Raw genomic sequence first — 16,765 nt, 5'->3', positions numbered from 1 at the left:
GTGTAAAACTTATGAAATTTTAATAAAAACTGCAGTTGTGTGTCTGTATCTGGTGAATTTTTGGTTAAAACAAAAATTTTAACCCCATTTTAAATAAATATTCCCCCCATCTCATATGGGGAGAATATTCAGTCCCCAAAATTTCTGACTGAATTTTATTCAGTCAGAAATTTCACTCGCAGAAGAACCGCAATATTTTATAATAAAAAAAGTATTTTTTTCCCCAAAAAGTTACTGAAGTAACCGAGTAAGTATAGTTACTGCCCTTCTTGTCCAGGTTGTTTGCTCAGGTGGGCTGCCATGACTATATAGATGGCGGGTTGAACTGAAACTGGTTGCACTGGATTTTCTCTTGAGGTATCAGAGCAAAATTGGATGACTTTAAACCTTTACTTGTCAGATTTGTGTCTGTAAAAAAATTAAAAATAAAATTCAAGTATCCTTTTCCTTCTATTTCTCATTTATTCTCAACTTTCTGTTGATCAATTAGAAAAAAAATCTGAATGTTGAAATGTTGGGTGCGGCACCCATGCAGAACAAAAAGTGTTGCATGTGGGTGTGCTGTGGTGGCGCAGGGGTTAAGCACAACCTGCATATGGAAGCCTTGGTCCTCGACGCAGCTGTCGCAGGTTTGATTCCTGGCCTTGGCGACCTTCTACCCACTTTCCTGTCAATTAACTATCAAATAAAGGCCACTATAGAGCCAAAAAAAATCTTTAAAAAAAAAGGGTTGCGTGCGTGTTTATGCTTTGAAGGTGTGAGAAGTCAGTAATCTGTAGGAAGTGCAGAGGCTGCTGCAGGCTGCCAGTCATGTAGAAAATGCTCTCATTTGTTTAGATTAATTACAGCAACATCTCTAAGCCAACGCCTTGCTTATTTCCTCAAGTCAAAAAGCTCTGTGTTTGTCTGAAAGTTTCTTCTTGTGACTTTCTGCTTAGTTTACTTCCCTGTTTCTCCTCCCTTCACTTATCCACCAATTCTCTCCATCCATCTCTTTCTTTCTCAGCATATCTATCCTATCCATGTTGCCTCTCTCTCCGCCGGTTCGAAGGAGAGCTCTTTGAGGGTCCGCTGACTTAATTAGTGTAATGGGGTTTTGACACTTGAGACTGAACAAGTAAAAAAGATGTAGAAGAAGGATGGAGAAGGGGGCAAATGAAAGGACATTGTTATTAGTTTTATACAAAAGCTTTGGTTCACAAATCTAACAAAAAACACTCAGTGCTCCATGAAGGAATGGTTTGCTGGAACATTTGTTGCACTTTTTATAATTCCTTCATTAGTATGAATGCTTAATTGTTCCATTTGTGTTTGCAGGAAATAGCAGTTTTTTTGGGCTCATTTCCACAGCAGTCAAGCATTCCCTTTCTCAGAAAAAGAAAATCCTAATTATCTGAGTTTGTTATTTTCACCTTGTTTATGGTCTCTGTTCTTAACTGCAGTTCAAGATGTTTTCAGGAACCATTGAGGGGATTAACTTAGTTTGCTGGAATCAAATTTGTCAAATTATTATTTTCCTTTCGGAAGGAAGCTGAATATTTTTGACATGTTTCTTGAACTTTTGTGCATTTTGTCACACTGAAAGGCATAAACACGTGTATTTAGTTAATTTTTGGATTTCAAAATGTTTCAGAAATTTGAAAAAGTGGAGTTTACATCTACTACTTAAGTATCGTTGAATCAAAGTTTGTTTTACCTCCCACACAGCGTCTGGTGAACTGCAAATAAAACTCCATTCAGCTTTCTTTCAACAAGGGCTTTCTTTTTACAAATCTTACCTAAACTTAACATTTAAATCCACAACTTATATTTGCCAATCCTCCAGATTCATTACGGGCTTTTCTGACTAATAATAATATTCAGTCCCTATTAAAGCAGGTTGAAGGTTGTGATTGTTGTGAAAAACGTTTCAGGGGTATGAATTCTTTCAGAAGTCTAACACATTTGTATTCCTCTGGAAGTCTGGTTTCTACTTGTTCAGCAGAAGATATTATTTACAAATGCTGTCCCTGGCTGCACAATTCAAATCTGGACCTAAAGGAAAGGAAAATAAACAAGAACAGATGAGTAAAAGAATGATATGCACAAAACAAAGAAGTCAGGAAGAACGTGGCTGGAGAGAAGAAAATTGAAAGCCAAGCTCTTGTCCATCTTCTTTAGGGTTTATTTACATTTCAGAGATTTTCTCTGTATGCTGTCGGGCACATTCATAAGGTGGAAAAGCATGTGGCTATATAAAGTAAATTCAATGTAGTTATTGTCTAATTTGAACTGAACTGAACGTATGCAGTCCATATCTTTAAGAATGTTTATTGCCATAAATTGTTGGAAGTCTTATACTCTAACTGAAGTGTGGTTTAACTCTACAATGGTGAAAACTCACGCTTGGTTATATATCCACGGATCCATTTTCTCTGAGCTCATATGTATTCAGCAGAATATTGTGGTTTTACTTTTTATTCAGTTCTTATTGAAATGTCTTTTAATGAAAATGTTGGGTCAGTATGCTATTTATTTGGTATTTATTTTCTATAGTTGACAGTTTGATGCTGACTCTTACAAACTGGAATAAATATTGTAGGTTTATTATCATGTGAGAATGAGTCTGTTGTTTTTCTGTCAACATATTTCGCACCTGGTTGTGTTGCTGTGTTGTGTTTGGCACCCACAGTGGTACCACATGAAAGGTCAGGTGTCTTTAGAAACATAAGACTCAGATACTTTGAGGACTACAAGTGTAGGCCAAGTGGGAGGAAAATAAGAACAATTTTAAAAAGCAGAGACTGGTTTTTCAAGGCATTTGTTTGTGGAGTGTTTGTAGAAATGTTTTACAATATGCAAAGACAATTAGAAGTTATACAGTCATATTTCTTTAAAACTCCACCTCTTTTGGACGTTGAGATTGGATTTAAATTTTTCTTGCACCTTCCATGTTCCCCTCTGCAGCAGGATGCAGGCATGGTTAGGAGTAAGACGGTCTTGCTGCTTCCATAAGAGGGAAAATAACCAAATGCACTTGATTAATAAACTTCATTATCAGTAAATGTGACCACCTCTAAAGATTCAGGAGATTTAGCAGTTTGCTTATTTATTGCTTGAAGACGTTTTTCTATGCCAAAGACGGAAAGACATCAGTATTAACATGAGAAATGCAACTGTTGCCTGTCATCAATTTCAACCAGGGTTAAATGGCCATTTCCATACAGTCTGTCATACTGAGTGAAAGGATGTTAAGTCGGAAGATGAATGTGACTTTTTTGGAGCCATATTCACCAGCTGACATCAGTACTAGGAAAAAGTACGTGGCTTGAATTCTCAGTTACTTTTCAATTAATCGTATTACCTCTCAAACAATATTTTCAGTATATGTCAGACCAAAGTAAGGCTGCTGGCCCACTGGGTTCTACACCATTTTTGATGGAAAAACAGACGGAGCACATCAGCTCTAATATACCTACTTTCAATCCTGGTGGTGGAGGGCTGATAATTCGGGGATTACAGAGTCAATTCCTGTGTCAAATGTAAAATTATCAGCAAGGCTGCAGAAGCCTGGCAGAAAATGGATCATAAAACAGGACAATGATCCTCAATTAAAGCTGAAAATCTTCAATAGCATGGCTGGCAGATAGTTTATGTATTGAGTTTAAAAATACATTGTTCTGCATAAACACTCTTTCACTCATAAACCTACACAGAAGTGTTGTCAAAGCTCTCCAGCCTTTTGCTTCAACTGGAAATGGAATTAAGATCAAATCATTTGTATGGCTTCTTATTCCTGCCAAAAATTCAAAGAGCATATTAAGCATGTATTAATCAAGAACACACATAGCTGAACGTGGTCGCAATTCCATTCATTGAAACAAAGAGTGAGCGCTTTGTACGTTCCTCTGGCTTTTGGTAGGAATGTGATGCCATAAAATTTCTTTTAAAAGGAATTTGTGACTTACAGAACATATATTTTTACAATAGCTGATTGTCTGCAGCTGTAGAGTTTACTCTGAAACCATTGAAAGTGGCTCACTGGCCTAACTTGACGTTTCATTGACATTGTTCATAAACCTACCATCATAAATTCCTTGTTTTCTGGTTTCCTGCTATGATTCGTGTTGCCACTCTGTTCACAGCTCCTCCCTTTGCTGCTGATTAGCTCTTTGCTCTCACCTGTGCCTCTGCTTTAGTGCTGCTGATTACTCTCACCTGTGCTGTTGCCTATATAAACTCCTGTCCCATGGCCTTTCTTATGAGCAGGTTCCAAACCTGTTGTCATCTTTCTGACCTCCATCTCTGCACCATTATTAGTTTCATGTGCCTGAATATTGATTATTGCCTTGTTCTGCCTTCTATGTCTGCCTGTTGCTGGCCTCAACTATTCGACCCACCATTGAGTTAAAGATTACAAGCAAATGGATCATTCACTTCCTCTTGGTAAGGCCAGATCATTGTAGTGGAATGTGTGAATCATGTTGCCCCTCTACTAAAATTTTTTCTTTCTCCAAAACATAGAGCACACACAGTTCCCAGCGTCTTCACTATACGATCTTGTGGTTGAAACAATCCCTGGATGTTTTGCTTTCCCCCAGGGATTCAAGACGATCAAGGTCAGAGTCACCGTATATCTGAGGAAACCACCCGACAGTCCCTCACCATCCTGTCTTCTTCACAGAGTCTGACCAGATGGCTGCTGCTGAGAGACGTTATATTCCAGCTATGCATTTCATACTGTTTCAATAAACATTGCTTTGACCTTTACTGGGTTGTGATTTACATCTTGAGTTCTACTCGAAGATCTTATACAAACTAATGCTTTGCATTATTCCTAAGAAATTAACACTAAAATTGTCTGAGAAAACTTGGGCTTCGATAGGCATTATGTCCCTCTGATTTCTGGATGTCACCCTACAGCAATCAACCAAACCTATAAACTGGGAATCCACAAATCTAGGCCTCAAAGGCCTACAGGTTTTAGATTTGGCTCTGCTTCCCCACATGCAAGTCAAATAATCAGGTCATCAGTATGACTACGGAGAAGTTGACTGCACACTGAAAAGGTAATTCAGCCATTTGATTCAGACATGTTGAAGTAGGAACAAATCTAAAAATTTGCAGAACACTGGATCTTGAGGCCTGTATTCGAGGACTCCTGCTTTAAATGGTCAATAAGAACAAATGGTATTTTGCTACGGGCCACTTTGTTCTCTCTCTGCACCGCTCTCACTCTGGCATGCTCATTCCTTTTCTCTGCAGCTCATTGCTGTCCCCTTCCAGATCCTGCTGCATGTCTCCTTTTGCCGTTGGGCTCGTCCCTGAGTTTTGCTCCTGCCGGTCTGTCTCCATCCATCCTTCTTTGCCCTCGCTGCTCGTTTTTTCTGCTTGTGCCTGCTGCCTTGTCAGTCTGGTCTTCCTATGTCACTGCATCTGATGGGGAAACACCTGCACATTCAGTGTGTTCTGGCTTGAGTAGGGTGATGGGTAATGTCCTAAACTTTAAAACAAAAATAAAAAATATATACACAAACTAAACATACAACACAGCAAACTTAAATAAACCCAAAGTTTTCATCCTCAGTTTCTAGCTGTCCTAAAGCTAGTGGGGAATTTTCATTTATTTCTCCACTGCACATTTGTGATGAGATAAACTCTGAGATGATTGTGAGAAGGTGTAAATTCACTCTCTGTCACATTGTTGTTGTTTTTTTTTTATCTAAATATCCAGTGCACATTTAAAGCTTATATTTAGAAAGCATTTTAACAACCTTTTTGTCACTTAAATCTGAGTCTGATGAGGAGGACAGATTAAAATACAGCAGGAAATCTCAATTTCGCAAAATATCTAACTATGTTTTACAGTGGTACACACACGCACACGCACACGCACACACACACACACACACACACACACACACACACACACACACACACACACACACACACACACATCTGCTTTAACTCCTCCAGGCTGGAATCAGCCTATCCGACAGCTGAGGCAGGGTCCCAGTAGGGGTACAAGCAATATAAATGGTGCTCCCAGCTCCACATTAGTCTGTCTGAGAGGAAGATGTAGGGGGTGGACACACAGGGTGGGGTGAGGCTCAGGTGCTGAGCAGGCAGGTCTCCTCTCGTCTTATCTAAGTTGTTGTACCTTTCGGGCAAACTGCCTCCATCCATCTTAAGCCAAACTAAACCCAAGAGCTACCTGGAGGCTAACTATCCAGTTCTGTTTTAGCCTTTGGACAGGAAGCACAAGTGTGTTATAATGTGGTCCACAATGGTGTGTGTATTCCTTTGAAATCAATTAGCGTAGTTTTGTAAGTTCTTGAAATACAATAGACTTTGCGCTGGACTCATCTCTGAGATTTCAGCTTAATTAGGGATCTTGATGAATCAAGTGAACCAGGTCAAAGGAATATTTTTAGAAACTCAGAAATAGCGTTGCAGTATTGAGCTTATTGAAACTCTTGGATAACCATCAAAAGATGGTACGTTTGCATAAAGAGGTTTTTCAGACCAGCCTTTTTGTATGGTATTTAGTTTAACCATTTTAACAATCCCAATGGCCCATAGATCTTATCCCTGTTGTCTCAACATGAGGTAGCCTGGATTTCTAACTGGGAAGTGGTTTTGTGTACATTAAGGCCAGAAGTGAGCGAGTTTCTTTGCTTGTCCCGGTGGCAGCAGGTGTGTAAATAACATCCCAATATCAAATACGGATGAATCAAAGAGCTGAGGGACTGAAACACACACTGCCTTCCCCTTCTCATCAGCACATTGCTCCCTCCCTCTCTCACTCATGTGCTGGGCCACTTGTTATAATTCTGGGTCTGTAGGCCGCATGTGTTGCAGCATAATTTTGCCAAGTGTCCTGCTTACATGCAGGCTGACAGCTGCCCACATCTACTGCTTCACTGAGCCGAATTACAAGCCAGCAGGCCCTGGTTTGCCTGACATTATTGTTTCCTGTTAGGAAAATCAGCGCATTGCATGGTGGGAAGAGTGCAGCGGAATGGGCCCACAGAAAAGGTAATTAGGAAATAATTTTAAAGCAAGTTGTCAGTCTTGCAGTGGGTTGCAAAAAGTTATCATACTGTAACCTTTAAGGTTTTAGTACATCGCCACGTTAGAATGTATATCATCTCTTTCCTAAAATAATTGCCTAAGTCTTTTATTGCCAAAAAGGATTTGGGGAGAAATCCTCACCTCTTTCTTTCCAAAAGACGTTAAAGGTAATAATAAATACTTTGGGCAAAAACTTACTTGGGCCATTATTTTAGAAAGGTGACCGACATAAATAGTACCTGTGAATTGTGAGCTTTTACTAGATCTAACATTTTTACAAGCATAAATCTGTAAAGTGTGCAGTGTAAGTCTGTTCAGTCCTCAGAACAGAATACCACTGTATACTTTGTAGAAATCATTTGTTCAAGTCCTCCCACAGATCTTCAGTTGGATTTAGGCCTGGACTTTGACTGGTCCATTGCTTGGTCCATTCTACAAATGATGTTGTGCTTGTATTTAGCTTGACCCAACTTCCCATCAGCTATTATCTTCTGCTCTACATCTAATAAAGAAAAGCTACCTAACTGCATGATGCTGAGCGTTTTGCATGCCAAAACGCTCCGTTTTTCTCTCACCTGAACAGAAAACATTCTTTCCAAATGTTTACTATGATTTCCCAAGCTTCAAACATCTACCAGAGCACTATTCAATTCATCATCCAAAAATGAAAAGCCAGCATGCCATCAATGGTGTCAAGCTAAACTTATGGGTGAGCAAGAAGACCATTAGAGAAGCACCTTAGAGAACCATCATTGCTTTGTAGGAGCTGCAGAGATCGACAACTCAGGATGGGAGGATTTGCCAGTAGGAGCATTATTAGTCATGCACTCCTCAGATCATCATGCACCATCATGCACTCATGGTGTTGTGACAAATGGAAATGTAACCATAGCCATGCAGGGGAACAGAAAATATTTGGAAACACTTATTCTGGTCAGATTAAAACTTTATTTACTGTTTTACTTGCAAACTAACAGTTAACATTACCCTGAACACACCATTCCCATCATTAAAATAGTGGTGGTAGGATTATAATGAGTGAATGCTTTCCTCCAGCTGGGACAGAGGAGATGGTTAGTTGATGGGGAGATGGGTGGTGCTAAATCATGTAAACATCTTGGAATAAGCCTTGATAGAAGCTGTAAAACACTTTGCAGACAAGAGAGAATGGGGTGGAGGACAACAACCCTAAACATAAATACAGAGCTATGCACGAATGAGTAATGAAGTTTTTAAGATAACAAATGGACATTCATGACCTGCAGATCACTGAATGGATTGATTTTATCCAGAGGCTTGGTGGTGGGCCAACCTTTATTTTCATCAGGTATCAAAACTGTAATTGAATTTTAGCATTTCATGTAGAAAAACTGGTGTGTTTGTGTTTGTAACTCCCTGAGGTGCAGTTTCTGTAAACATGCACTCATCGATGTGCATGCGTGCACGCCTGTGTGCGCGCGTATGTGTGTGCGTCTCACCTTGTTAATGAAGCATTCCCTCCCTCTCTCCCTCCCTCCTCCTCTGTCCTCATACATCGGAGGCTGTGCGCTGCAGCGGCCGCAGAAAGCGCCGCGGATCCTGGTGTGTGCCGATCTCCGGAGGGTCCCGGATAATCCAGCTGGACCCTCAGTGGACTGGATCTTCCTGCTTACCCATACTAAGCAGAGGTGGGGTGGGTTTCACACTCCGTGCGGGGATTTTTAATTCACTCAGCGCAGGTAAGCCGTTTTAGTACCACAAGTTTCCTTCACTCCGCGGACACTCACGTTTCCACCGAGGCTGCTCCTCTGGGGGTTTGCCGCCTGAGAGTCACGGCATTTGGGGTTCAAATGATAGAGAGTGATGGTGAAACAAGTGGAAGCGCCCAGAGATAAAGTGACTAAGTCGGAGACTGACTGTGTGCCCTGGTCCGCTCCTGTCTCTGCGCACATGGTCTCAGTTTAGGATGCGCAAGCGACAGAAGTTTTTGTGTAGTCACCTGCTCATATGGAGGCTGAGTCTATTTGTTAGGCTAAATATTACATACTTTCTGCTCTTATTGTACATCCAGAATGCCACATTTACATGCTCTGAATGCGTTAATTTGCGAGCGAACCTGTTTCCAACGTGAATTGTTGCATCCTCTAGAGTTATTAATTCATAGATCATCGGAAAACATTTGTGAATTGTAGTGATTCAGATAGAATCAATATTAAAAGTATTTGTACTGGAATGAGGTTGGATCCCCAGGCCCCCACCTCTCCCAGGTGCGTCTTTACGCGCTCAGTTCAGTCGCCAAGGAGAAGATCGGACACCAAAGCGAGTGTAAAACCAAACTTCTTAAAAAAAAACAAACAGAAGAGTCATGCGTCCTTTTTGTTTCTTTTAAATCTTTATACCCTACAGGAACTTCTGGGAAATGAGTTTGTAAAGCAGATCCGATTTTCTGAACACACAAACTGATGGTTCTCTACGCGTAAAACTCAACCTTGTTTAAAGTTGACTGAAACCCCTTTATATCTTTCAAAGTTTGAACTTACAAATTTTAAACAGAAAATGTTAATTGGAACAAGAAATATTAAGTAAATGTTTAAAATATGCTACCTAGTCAAAGAATAAACATGCGCGTCAGAGTTAAAGTCCTCAGTAGGTGTGCGCTCTCACTTTTACTGCTGTTTAACTTCAGTTTTTAATTATGTTCATAACCGAACTACACAATGATTAAAAATACCTTTACCCAAAAAGTTTGGTGTAATAATTAGCAAAATTGTCAATTTTAATTTAAACAATACATCTAAATATTGATACAGCATAAATTTAATTCTAACAAACTATTATTCTCATTTTGTTCTCTGGTTGGCATTCTGTGTTAAAAGAGAAACAAAAAGCTGAGAAAAACATAAAAAAAACTGAAAGATTGCCATCTATATTGCCAAGGAGACTTGTAAATCTTTCCCCTGACAAGATGTGCTGTTCATTGGTATTGACTGGCTCAAGATTAAGCTCAGCCAGCTACCAAATTTCACTTTTGAAACCAACTAAAGTGGATTCAAGCTTACATTCTTGTTCCAACACAATAACTGTCTCAATCACAAGTCTGCAGGCAGTTCTTAGGTTTAGTAAATTATTTCATACCTTCATACTAGAACCCGTAAACACATATCAGTCTTAGCCTACTGTTCTCGTTACCACAGTTGGTAACATGCTCAATTAAGGTTTAGGCAAGATTTGTTATCAAAATGAACAAGCTGATGTTTTTTAAAATTGAACAAATATCAGATATTGCATTTACAAACTGATATGCTTGATTGCATTTTAATTTTAACGACTAATATTTAATGCTGTCCGAAATTCATTCATTCATTTTTACAGTGTAACAGCTGAGATCGGAAGCAGGTCGTGCACTTTCACAGAAAATAGAGGATAGATCAACAAAAGGGATTTGCATCAGTGTGGATTCAGAAGTGGCTACATTGTAAATAAAAAGATAGACTCTACTTCATTAACATTTTTAGATGTTATCGTACCGTTACTGTCACCTCTGATACGTCAGTTATGTTTTTCAAGTAAGAAATTATCTTCATCTAAGATATTACCACTTTGTGTCTTCTAATAAAGTATCACAATCTGATACTTGTCATTTTCAACTTATAACATAACAACTTATAACATTTGTTATGTTATAATAGAAAAAGGGAAAACAATTGAACTATTAGAAATGCTTTAAATCACCTTGTGTGCAAGATTCAATACATGCATGCTTAAACAGCTCCGCAGAGGAAGTTCTGCTTGAGTACAACTCTAAGTAGGATGTTAGTACTCATGAGCAGTGTGTCCAAATGGGTAGCCCATACAAATGCAGCGCAGCGCTCTGCTGCAGCCTCTGGCGACTGGTGATAAGACTCGAGGGGGTTGACTTTCACTCTGAACCCTCCGAGTGTCGTAGCTACACTGCTCACGGGGAAAAGCTCGGTGACCATTTTGATTAAGGGATAATAAACCCATTTATGGAGGGCTTGCAGGTGATGCAACTTGGCGGAGAGAAGATAAAAGAAGAGGGTTGCTTCTAAGCCCTTATTTCTGGGTACCACAAAATATCATTACAAACTGCAGCAAAGAGAGAGCAACTTCTCTTTTTCTCCTCACAGAAAACTTGCAGTTGCTGCTTGGAGTAAAACATGAGCATGATGTGTTCTGACCAGTAATTAGATGAAGAGTGGCAGAGTTATTATTAATGTATTAATATCATAATCTGGGACTCCGCTGTGAAGAGTTAGCAGACAGTTTTAACCTCAGCTGACTTTCATCATCAGAGTGAAATCTACGAGACCACAGGGAGCAGTTCGGATCTCATAAAGTCTCAGCTTCCCATGACTCCAGAGCGAAACCATAATCAGCTTCCATTTGCCGAGAACAAGTGATATTCTCATTTTAGGAATCTGAATTATGTGACAGGTAACCTTTATGACCTGAAAATCGTCATCCATCAAAAGTCTGTGTGACAGTGATGTGAACCTGGTGCTGCACAGATGCTTCTAAATTAAGCACGAATTGATACAGTGTGATTCAGAACTTCAACCAACGTGATTCTTAAAATAACTTTTAACATTTCCATCCATATTTTACACATTTATTCTCTGACTTAACGTTTGCTCTGTTTCTTGTTGAAGTTAAAGAAAACATTTCGTTTCTTCCCCAGTCGCAACTAGTTCTTGAGACATTTTGTCTGATCTTTGAGAAATTCATGAATTTGTCGCTCTCAACTTTGCAACAATAAATCATTATTTTTTGTTGCAGCAAATGACAGCCATACAGAGCTTTTAAGACCAAAAGCAATTTGTGTATTTATTAAAAATTAAATAATGAATTATATGAAACAGTTTGGATACACAACATGAAACTCTCACAATTCTTTTCATAAAGTTAAGATGACCTCTTTTGTTGGTTTTGAAAATAAAATACATTTAAAAAAATAAACACTAGCTATTAATCTGCAACCATTGTAAAATAAAAAATAACAGAATGCAAATATTTTCTAATTATAAAATGGTTCTAATGCTAAAAATACATTCAAAAAATGCTTGTGCAGGTTTCAGTCAAACAATTTAAATTTTGATCAGATTTATTCCAGACTCATTAGAGAAATGTGATATAGCTCTTTTGTTAAATGCCAACACTTCAAAGCGAAGCCCAAATTAACAGTTTTTATTGGCTAAAACTTGTGGTATTATCGCAGTGTTTACAAAGTATTTGAATCTTGTCATTTTGTCAGTATTTCCATTTTCTCGTTAGTACCAAACTGAGGTGAGAGCAACGACAGCAGTGAGCGCTGGCCTGTTGCTGCTGCAAGTGACTCTGTTGCAAATGGGTCACAGGTCCGTACCTGCAATGCTCTGAAAGGTTTTCTCCTGCATTTTATCTGATTTATGGTGACTGCGAGAAATGCACTGCTGTAACTCCTAAAAGCTGATTCAGGTTCTATTCATTTTGCCTTTTCTGTCACACAGAGCAGATCATGTTGAGCAGAAACGATTTTGTTCTCCAAATCAAACTGTGGTACAGCTGGGTGAGTTGGATCGAATCAACTCAGTGTGTGAAACTAAAAATAGTTATTTTTTTAAAAGCGTGTCATGAGAATTATCAGAAATTGTCTATTTGTTTTTATTTTTGCCAGATTTGCAGGAAGTGCAGACTTGTTTGTTTGGGTCAAAAAGGTTGATCTACAACTTTTAAAATGTTGGAAGCTGTTGCTCCACTTGCTCCACTGTTTAGTCAAGTGTATTTATGCAAATTAAATGATAGAGGAAAAAACAGTACTTACTTACAAATGATAAAAGCAGTATATTAGCTGTTGTTGCTGTTTGTTATTCCCTACTCCTTCTTTTAATTAGTATAAATGCTCAACTAGGAGTTGGAATCAGAAGTGTATTTTATTTATTTTTTGGGTCACACACTGAAAAGTTTGCAAATCATTTTGCTAATGGACTACTAATGGGTATTCATACATGGAGGAGGGTCAATGTAGTGTTAACAGGATCTCTGTTCCCCCTGAATATTCCCTAAGCCACACTTTATATCAATAAATAACTGATGTATGGTGACTTTTTGACAACTGCTAAGGAGCTGTGCATCAGCTGTGCTGTATCAGTGCAGCATTTAAAGGTGCATGTGACAAGCGAGAGCGAGAAAGAGGGCGTGCATGTGTGAGTGTGCAGCTGCATTAGTTTAACTCTCAGATATTAGGCTCTGTCATGTTTGGTAAATAGCCATTTATCACGCAAACCTCTCACTGCGATGGTACCCACAAGATCCAATCCATTAGCCATACATTAAATGTCCACCCAGCATGCGATCATCTGTTGTGTGTGCATGTGTGTCTCATAATTTATTATCTCACTTCAGGAGTTGTGACACAGAGATGGTGTTTGCTAGTGGAGGGAAGTTGCACGGAGAGTCGAGATGCTTCATATTTTGAATTGCAATCCAATTTCCTTCACATTATAGTGAACAGAGGACAGGAGTTTGTGTGAGTGGCTCTGCTTTCCTGGACCCAGAATGATTCTCATGGGGTTTGTGCATCTGTGTAACAATGCAGAAGATTGATGGATGATAGGGTGGAGTGATAATGACTCTCCACAGACAGGATCCTTGAATCTCACTGAGTTTTCTTTCCTATTCTTCTCACTTTGATATACTCAGTTTGTCCTGCTCTAGACTTTTCACCTGCAAGTCGGGAGCAGCATTAGAATGATGTAAAGAGCAAGAGGTCACCATGGTTCCACAGGCTATGTATAGAAGACGAACGACGTCTGAGTGTAAGAAGGGAAGCCTTGGGCAGAAAGGGAGATTCCTCTCTGGTACTGAGAAATATGACGCTTTTATTGCCTAGTAAGCATTTTCTGATGTTTTATGACTGCTCTTAAAAGTTTGAAGTCATTCTCTGCAAAGTAAAATAATCATTTATTTGATTATGATAATCAGAAAAGGTCATTTAAGATACCAGAAAGCCATAAACATATTTTAAAGTCACATGCACATGGTTCTAAACTAAAAGCTAAAGGTATTTACAAAAGCAAAGAGAAAAATGTATTTATTGTAAAGCACTTTAGTTAATGCAAAGCATTGCTGAAAGGTGCTAAATAAAGACTGTTATAAGTTTATTATAGGAGTAAAGTAAATAAAAACAAGGCACAATAATTCATATATAACTCATATTTATATATATGAATTAAATCAAAGGCAAATAAAATGAAAGAAACTCGACTTGTCACTTTTAATTTAAAAATAGATCTCCAATTTTACCACATTTTACACAGAGTGTAAATGTAGCGTTTTCTTACTACCAACAAGGATTTGCTTTCCTGTCGTTGCTTTTGTAAATACCTTTAGCTTTTAGTTTAGAACCATGTGCATGTGACTTTAAAATATGTTTATGGCTTTCTGGTATCTAAAATATTTCCTGTATTTAGCTGTTAAATCATCCACTAATCTTACAGAGTTCTTTATTACGCCTCATAGAATAAAAACGTGGGTTCCACTTTTCCTTAGCTGTATTTTCCTTATCTTTATACAACACTTAAAAAAGTCAACCAACAGCTTGTAAAACAAATCAGAGCTAGACCTGCATTCTCAGTGGCGATAGCAGGGATCAATTTTTACGAACTGCCTTCAGAGCTTTCAGCAAGTGGGTTTCCACACACACTAAGACACACTCACACACACTTTCTTTAACACTTGATTAACATAATGCATCATCCAGCACTTTCCACTAACATTAGCCATCCCAAAAAGTCTGTGCCTAATGAAGATATTGAAAACTATTTTTTCATTTTTTTTAAATCCCGTTTCAAAATACCTTAACATTTTCAACTCCTTAAGTCTTAATTAGCTTAGGTGCCAAAAAAAGAAAACATTTCCAACTGTTTGTTTGTGATTATTAATTTGATATAATAGGTCACTCTTTGAACACTGTCTTCTGTGGGACAGAATCAATTCCCTTTGTTGGAGAATTTGGGTCTTGCACAAGTAAGCTTAATAATACATCAAAAGAGATAAGGAAAGCCAAAAAGAGAAAAGTATGAATTACAAAAAGAACTTAAATTCAATTCTGCATTTAATGTTTGCAAATGTTTGTGTAGTGTAGCTCAGACCTAATAAATGTTACCCTTTTGCACTATTCCTAGCCTCTTTTACACACTATGAGCTCATTTAATAAGAAATTTTGATTTTTGAACTGATGAAGGCTGGGTTATGAATAAGGGAAAAAATGCAAGAATTACCTACAACTTTCATGTAAGTAGGGAAATGCCTTACCAGATTTGCAGAACTGTATGCCCAAAGTCAGGATCTCACTTTTTGCACAATTCTACATGGGAGATTTTGCAGAGCAACCTGTGAATAAAGTGATACAAATATAATATTTTTAGTGTGTAAGGTTTGCAAATATATATCATTTTGCAAACAATATGCAGAGCTATGCTAATCGTTGAAAGTGCCTGACAATATTTTCATTTGTTCCTGTAATCCTAAGCAATCCTAAGAAAAGCTTTATTACTTTGACTGAAACAGCATGTAAAATAAAAGAAATCACTGATTTAAAACATCTTACAAGTATATGTATTAGAAAATAATTGTTGCAGACTAATTTACACTGAGATTATCGAAATATGATGGCATAAAAGTCATTTAAGACTTAGGATGGAGTAGTTAAGATTTAACCAAAAAGTACCCATCTCCCTACCAAAGATATTCATTGGCATACATCTCTACACTGGAAATCTGGTTTTGTCCTTTTAGAGACAACATTAAAGGAGATGGTTGTTGGTTGGTCTAGGGGTGGCCCTAGAAAACGACCCTGAATCAAAGAAAAGGTTTCTGCTGTGCCTTTGGCAAGATCTGATCAACAGAAGAAAATTACAATGCTTGCTTTTTACTTAACTAACATAAATTTAAGCCATAGAGGTCACAAAGTATTGAAAACAATTAGTTCCTTAACTGAAGTATAATCAATAAACACATTAGAGATATTTGAATTAAATCTCTATCTCCAATTGGCTAACGGTAGAGCTCACATTCACACAAGAAAAACAACCATGCAGACACACATGCCTAACAGTAGTTAAGAGATTGATTAACTGAAATGGGCTATCATTGGTTTTGAAAATGTTGCATACATATCAAATATGATTTAAAAGAAATTTGACTTTGGAATTTGACCCCTGAAATTAGGTCTCTGTCCCTTTAAGAAGCTTGTGCTCTTTGCGACTCTCCGACTTCAACACATCGAGACATTTCTCCATTAATAGTTTAGCAGCATTCTTGGGAGTGTTTCACTGAGAAGTAGTCTGTATGATCGGCTCAGCGGATGCGCAGTTCCACCAGAGGTTTGCTTTCTGCTGCTGCCACTGGTCTGAGGGAGCTGAGCAAACTACATGACGGTGAATAAAAATTCCCATCCTTCATCCAATTAAACCAGGTCCTCGATGCATCCTGTTGTGAAAATTGCCTATTTATTTTTTTTGTTTGTTTGTTTAATACCCCAAATAAGAAGCTTTGCTGGATTGATAAATGGCGGACAGGGTGAGAACGTCTGTCTGGTCCTGTTGATGCAACAGAGGCAATAAAGTCTGGGTCCCCCTGCAGTAATATTAGTTTACATCAATTTGGACTGACACAAGTCAAGTTATGGTTATTGTAACACCTCTCCATGGCCCAGCTGATGCCCAGCTCTTTG

At 38.3% G+C, this 16,765-nt stretch overlaps 1 protein-coding gene and 1 long non-coding RNA gene across 2 annotated transcripts in view; both read left to right on the top strand.

Annotated features, from left to right (window-relative positions):
• The first annotated feature begins 254 nt into the window (after positions 1–254).
• LOC103474906 (uncharacterized) lies at positions 255–4,749 on the top strand. Its single transcript, XR_014090692.1, has 3 exons — positions 255–4,425; positions 4,504–4,598; positions 4,664–4,749. It is a non-coding gene; the product is annotated as an uncharacterized LOC103474906 (long non-coding RNA).
• A 3,812-nt stretch (positions 4,750–8,561) lies between these two features.
• ecel1 (endothelin converting enzyme-like 1) overlaps positions 8,562–16,765 on the top strand; it is a 58,073-nt gene continuing 49,869 nt past the window's right edge. The window contains exon 1 of the mRNA XM_008426178.3: positions 8,562–8,771. The gene's annotated coding sequence lies outside the window, so the exon portion shown is untranslated. The remainder of the gene's footprint in view (positions 8,772–16,765) is intronic.

The sequence above is a fragment of the Poecilia reticulata genome, chromosome 13, assembly GCF_904066995.2.
Source record: "Poecilia reticulata chromosome 13, P_reticulata-male-v2, whole genome shotgun sequence".
NCBI classification, from domain to species: Eukaryota; Metazoa; Chordata; class Actinopteri; order Cyprinodontiformes; family Poeciliidae; genus Poecilia; species Poecilia reticulata.
Note: the sequence above shows the minus strand (reverse complement) of the source record. Positions and strands in the feature narration are given on the sequence as shown.